This window comes from Capsicum annuum, chromosome 3, assembly GCF_002878395.1.
Source record: "Capsicum annuum cultivar UCD-10X-F1 chromosome 3, UCD10Xv1.1, whole genome shotgun sequence".
Taxonomy (NCBI): Eukaryota; Viridiplantae; Streptophyta; class Magnoliopsida; order Solanales; family Solanaceae; genus Capsicum; species Capsicum annuum.
Window position 1 is genome coordinate 83,801,097 of NC_061113.1, and position 7,081 is coordinate 83,808,177.

A 7,081-nucleotide genomic window follows, 5' to 3' on the forward strand; every position below is an offset into this window, starting at 1 on the left:
AAGAAAGGTATGCGTCAGTACTTCTAATGTACTGGTATGCAAAGTGAGGTAGGCTGAAATGCATGGGTTCCTATGCATGAACAATAATGACTGAATGACATGAATATAACAAAATGATAGTACATGCATGAATACGTATACTATAATCTAAGGTTGTGATAACACTGGATATTAAGTTCTGAAATATTGATTTACTGATATGTGAGTCTATTGATACTATGAAACTGATTACTGAGGGACTGTATCTGACAGTCTTGATCCTGTGGAGCTATTCTAAGTTTCATACTGAACTGAGTGACTGTATTTGACAGTCCTGAATCTGCAGAACTAAACTGAGTTCTATTCTGAGACTGGAACTGAAATTGAGACTTTGGGAGGTAATCATCTAACTACCATGCTCCTTTTTCTAATAGATCCTCATTTGGAAGGGTGTCAGTACGTGCCACGGGTAAAGAAAACTATGAGTTAATCCTCTCTGACAGAAATCTCTTTCGTTAACCCTCGCTGGCAGGAAATCTTGTACGAGATGTATCAACCCTAATTTGGCATAAAGATATTTCAAGCTACGCAAGCTACATAGTTTTGCAACGTAGGGATTGCTACTAAGGGTCAAGCCCTCTGCTTACAGGAGTGCCCCCATCCATGGGTTAACTCGGTGCTGAATCCTACTCCTCACTGAAAAGACACTGAACTGATTTCTAGTTCATACTAGGCTTGACTGAACTTTTACTTATTATATTATCTAACTAAAATAAACTGAGTTCACTATGTTCCGTTGACTGATGAAATACTATAGAATTTTGTTAACTGGGTGAATTTATTGAGGCCGGAACTATATACTTAACTGGAATAGATTGATACTGAGTATACTAAATTTTTCCTGAGTTTTATAATAGACTGGGAGTGCTACTGATCGTGACATGACTGATAATATCGCAAGACTGACCATGGGTCAGGGTAATCAGCTAAACTGTTGGGTATTAAATACCCCCATGACTTGATAGCATAAACTATATGACATGACACAATCTTGAAACATGATAAATAACTACTTGATCATCATTGATTCATTGAGACATTCTAGCAAACACTAGCATGACATGAACTTGAATACATGCTAACATAATATAATTTCATTATTTAATTGTCATGAATAACTCATCAAATACATGAAAGGCATTGTTTATAAATATAGTACTAATCAACACATGAACATCACACTTTCAAGGCTTTAAAATAAATTAACATGATACTATATATATAATAGTAGTTTTTACATAAAATTTGCACTTAATCATTGAATAGGAATCCAATCAATATTATAATCATGAATACTCTTCAATCCAAATCATCGAAAGCATTAAATCAAGCTACTTGAATTTTAAAAGAGTTTCATAGACTCCAAGGGTGGAAGGAACCCTTGTTTGAACACTTGACATACCTTCATTGCTAAATTCTTGAAGAAAAACGATGAAACCATAAGCATTGGCTTTGAAATTAAATCACCTAGGGTCCTTGTTCTTGAGCAATTTGAGAGAAAGTGAGTGTATTTTGCTTAATGAGGTTGAATCTCGTGTTTTAAGGCTGAATAGGGGTGGAGAAAAAGACCCAAATACCCCTATGGATGAGGCTTTTTAATGACCGAAAACCAAATTGTTGACGCACAGGCCGACGTGCCACGTCGTTGGTATCGATGCCATAGCCAACACACCACATCAAGTCTGCATTGGTTCTCTAGAATTTTCCACTGGAAACCAACAATAATATTAATCATAGTAATGGATGACATGTCACATCGAGATCGCATTGATACACTATTTTGGGTGCCCAGACATGTGTCAAACAAGGTTTGAAAAATCCAAAACTCATTTGGGAACACCTACTGATATTCCTGACCATGATTCAACCGAAAAATTGATACTTCAAGGTCATAAGAGTCATGAAATAAAGTTTCCCACTTACAAAGGCCAAAATAATGCTAAGTCTGAATACTTAGCTAGAACTTTCTAAGTCTGGGACCCCTTAGCAAGCTTAAAAGACTGAGTTTAGCTTAGGATTTTGCTGGTCTTACAATATCTCCCCCTTAGAAACATTCGTCCTTAAATAAGACTAATTAAACTGATAATAAAGATAGACTGGACTTAGACACTGAACACACACAACTAAAGCATTATTTCATGACTGAAATTAGGGATATACTAAATTATCATACTGAACAAGCATATCTGATACATTAGTACAGAGATGAACATGATTCATGAATGCATGACTGGGATTGCTGATAAGCTGTGCTTACATATTTGACATGGATGTTTGATGCATAAGTACATGACTGAACTAATTCGTGAATGCATGGCTGAGTATGTGTAACACCCCAATTTGCTAAACCGAAATTTTACACGGTGCTCATGACCTCGAGGGACCACAAGCTAACCTATGACTGATATCTATAACTGTATACTGCAAATAAAAAATAATAATGAGAAATAAATGGAAATGTAAGGCCATAAGGTTCAACTGAATACAATCATATGGGCAAAAATACCCAAAACAAGTGAATCTAAAAGTAAATACGAAAGCCTCTAAACTATCTGAATAAAGAATTGAAGGAACAGGTCTCCAACGAACTCCGTAAAACTTAAATGAAGAATAAATAAATGAATCAAATCATATTTTCCATGAATCAATGAGGACTCACTGTGTCTCTGCGACTAGAATGCTACCACTACTGCTGGGCTGGAGCACGTATCTCGGAACCTATGGTGTAATATGAAAAGAAAGCACCATAGCACAAATGTGTCAGTACAATTAGAGTATTGAGTATACAAAGAAGGTAGGATGAATATAAAGGATTTCATGCATGAACAACACTGACTGACTAATATAAACGTGGGAGTCCAAACACACATATATAGAAACTGTGATTGTGAATACATGATAGCATGACCTATAAGCTAATACATAGTTTACTGATAACTTGTCATAACTGATACTGAAACTGATAACATGGATGACTATATCTGACAGTCCCGTATATACTGAAATCTGATGAACGCCCTGTTTTTTTACTGAGACTGTTAATAAAACTATGGGAGGTAGTATTTAACTGATATGCCCCATGTATGACGTTATGGCTAAGCTGTGGTCCAATCTCTGCCCCGACTGGAGGGGTGTCAATACCGCGCTAGTGGTAAGGGCAACTGTGAGTGACCCTTATTTGGTGGGTACTCAATGAGAATGGTGGGAACCCTAAACTAACAGGTTAAGCCATCTCATTAACCCTAAGCTGACGGGTTAAGATGTCTCAACCTATGCTGGCTACGTAGTTCTGGAACACAAGGATTGCTACTAAGAATCACACCCTAAACTAGCAGGTGAGTTCTCATCCTTGGGTTCACTAGGTGCTAACTTCTACTCCCATCCGAACGACACTAAACTGACTAACTAAGTTGAGCTGAATAACTGAACTGAAATGATTAGCTTAACTGATACTTATTAACTGGACTGATACTAGTGGTACTGTTTAGCAGAGCTAAACTAAGTTTACTTGATTCCAATGACTGATGGAATGTACTGAGTTTTGAGGATTGGTTGAGAGTACTAAATTTACTGAGATTGACTACGAATACTGAGGTTGTTGAGGTTACTGAGCACTGAGATTACTGAGATTACTGGACTACTGAGTTTACTGAGATTTCTGAGTTTTCCTGAGTCACATGACTGACTGAATCCTATAGATCATGGCTTGAATAAGAGTATCGTGAAAACATGACATGGCACATCGATCTAGGCACACTACTATATTTTTTGGGTACAAGTACCCCCAGGACTCGATGGAAGGAAACTGACACAACTTGAATTTCTTAAGTACACAACCATCAATAAATATCCATAGTACATGAGTGGGGGATTTCATGAAGTACATGGTTATCCTAATATCTATCATGAATAGGAATGATTATAATCAAGTGATGAATCTCATATTCTAATGTCATGGGCATTCCGACAACATATACTATTCATAGCAATCGCATGGAAACCATTTAAGCATAAGGGAAGAACAACATGTAATGCTTAGTTCATATTGTAATGATTTGGGGATATTATACTTCATGTATTTATTCAACATCTCAAACATGGTAGGGAAAGCATGGATATATTCTGTGTACAAAATTTATATCTCCATTATCATACATGCTTTATACCACAACAATAACAACACATAATTTGCATGGAAATTCATATTGTAGTGTATGACTAACATGAACTTGTTATTTAGATATCATGAAATCATGTAAATATGAAGTTCTAACATACTAGGAATTTTATCGAACACCTTGCATGCATTCTTTAAGACATAGGTGGATTTCATACTTGCATTCGATCAATCCATCTAAAGATCATATTTTTCAACTAACAACATAACTTTCATGAGATATACAGTCACGATACAATTATATAGCTAAACAAACAAGCATCAACGTGGGTATCATCATATCACGACAATCAACCAAGCTTTTGTATTTTAAAGATTGATTCTTGAACTCCGCGGATGAAAGAAATCTGTGGATGAAAACTACGCATACCTTAGAAGGAAGATTCTTTATGATTGACAGAGGAATTTCCTTGAAATCGGATCTTCAAGCTTAATTATGCAACCCTAGTGGTTTTTCTCCTTTAGTTCTCTTGGATGATGAGCTTTGAGATGAAAATAGGGTTGCAATATGTTTAGAAGCTGTATATTTTGTAAGGTTAAGTTTAGGGAGGTGTAAGGAGTATTTAAAGACTTAATTACCTTTAAAATAACTCCAAAAGGAGTGTTTTTGACACCGGGAACTGACTTAGGCGGTGCCCAAGTAATCGCCAATGGTTGGGTTGGGCGGCGCCTAACCAATGGCCTATTCTTGGGTTCGGCAGCGCCTAACCAATCGCCTATGCTTACTGTCTCTCACAAAAATGGACATAACTTTTCGCTTGGGTATTGGATTAAGGTGAAATTGGTATCGTTTGAAGCTAATTTGATTCTCTACAATTGGGTGGGTCTAAATAAGCCAAAATACCATATTAGCATCTAGTTATACTCGTTCAAATATGACCCTTGCAAAATCAAACACTAAAACCTGATGGATTCAAAAAGTCTTAGCTTGTATTACCTTAAGTGATTCATATGAACATGGTTAATGCATCATAAGCTATCCTATCACTAGGATATTCATTGTAAGTGATGTACTCAAGTACGAATCACAGGATATGAGATTTCATATGTAGGAAAACTTATTCACTTTCTAGCTTAGAAACATGCAGGGTATTATAATATCTCCCCCTTGGAAACATTCATCCTCGAATGGGAATTTACTGAGAAGGAATACAAGACAATAGAACCTGAACTGAACATGAAGAACTAAAACTTGATCCTATGACTGACATGCTAAACATACTGATCTCGTGCATATTTGATGCACGGACAACTGACATATGAATGCATGACTGTGTATGAAATGGTTAATAGGTACCAAGTTTATACTAGAAACATGAAAGTGAAACTGAATAAGATTTAGAAGAACCATTACCTTGAGCTTGATCTGAATTGGCAGGAAAGTGGTGAGGATACTTGGTATGCATATCTGCTTATGATTTTCAAGTAGCTCCCTCATGAGACTGGTTTCGCCAAAGAACCTTGACTTGAGGGACTTCTTTCTTCCTCAATCTACGAGTCTGATAATCTAAGATTTCAACTGGAATCTCTTTATAAGAAAGGATGTTCTAAATGTCGATGCTCTGAATAGGGACAACAACTGTTGGGTCACCTATGCACTTCTTTAGCAAAGAGACATAGAAGACCGGATGGACTGAGGCTAGATCTGAAGGCAACTCAAGCTCATAAGGTACATTGCCGAAGCAACAAAGAATGTTGAAGGGACCGACATACCGGGGAGTGAGTTTCCCTTTCTTACAGAACCTCTTCACTCCCTTCATGTGTAAGATCTTAAGATAGACAAAGTCATTGACCTTGAACTCGAGATCCTTTCTACGAACATCTGTATAAGACTTCTGTCAGCTCTAAGCAGCTCGGAGTCTCTCTCTAATGAACTGAACTTTCTCTAAGGCATCCAATACTAAGTCAGGACCTATGACTGAGGCCTCACTAACTTCGAACCAACCAATCAGAGATCTACATCTCCTACTATAGAGATCTTCGAATGGAGCCATCTGAATAATAGAATGATAGCTATTATTGTATGGAAGCTCAATCAAAGGCAAGTGGTCATCCCAACTTCCCTTGAAGTCAATTGCACACGCCCTTAGCATATCTTCAAGATTCTGAATGGTCCTCTCTACTTGACCATATGTTTAAGGATGAAATGTTGTGCTGAGATGGACTTAGGTATGGAGACCCTTTTAGAATGCTTTCCAAAAGTGAGAAGTGAACTGGGTACCTCTTTCTGAGATGATAGATAGTGGAATACCATGTTATCTGACTAACTCCCTAATATAGTGTTTGGCATAATCCTCGGCATAATAAGAAGTATGAACAGGAAGGAAATGAGCTGACTTGGTCATTCTAACTATAATGACCCAGACTAAATCATGCTGATGACGAGTTCTAGGTAAACCTGTCATGAAGTCCATGTTAACTTAATCCCACTTCCAAGTAGGAATGGTGAACTCTTGCAAGGAACCACTAGGTTTCTGATGTTCTATCTTAACGTGCTGACATGTAGAGCACTTAGCCACAAACTCTGCAATATCTCTCTTTATCCCACTCCACTAATAGATCTCCCACATGTCACAGTACATCTTAGTGGCCCCTGGATGAATAGAGTATTGCGCACCATGCGCTTCTGCAAGTATTCGCTACCTCAATTCATCTACATCTGGAAGACATAGACAACCCTGACAATGAAGAACACCATCTCCCCCTTAGGAGAGAATCTCAACTTTCTAATTCTTAACTACCTCTTTGAGCTTGACAAGGCTAGGATCCCTGTCCTATTTTACTTTTATCGTGGAAACTAGAGATGACTTTGAACTACTATGAACACATACACCACCCTCTGAAGAATCGACCAAGCAAACACCT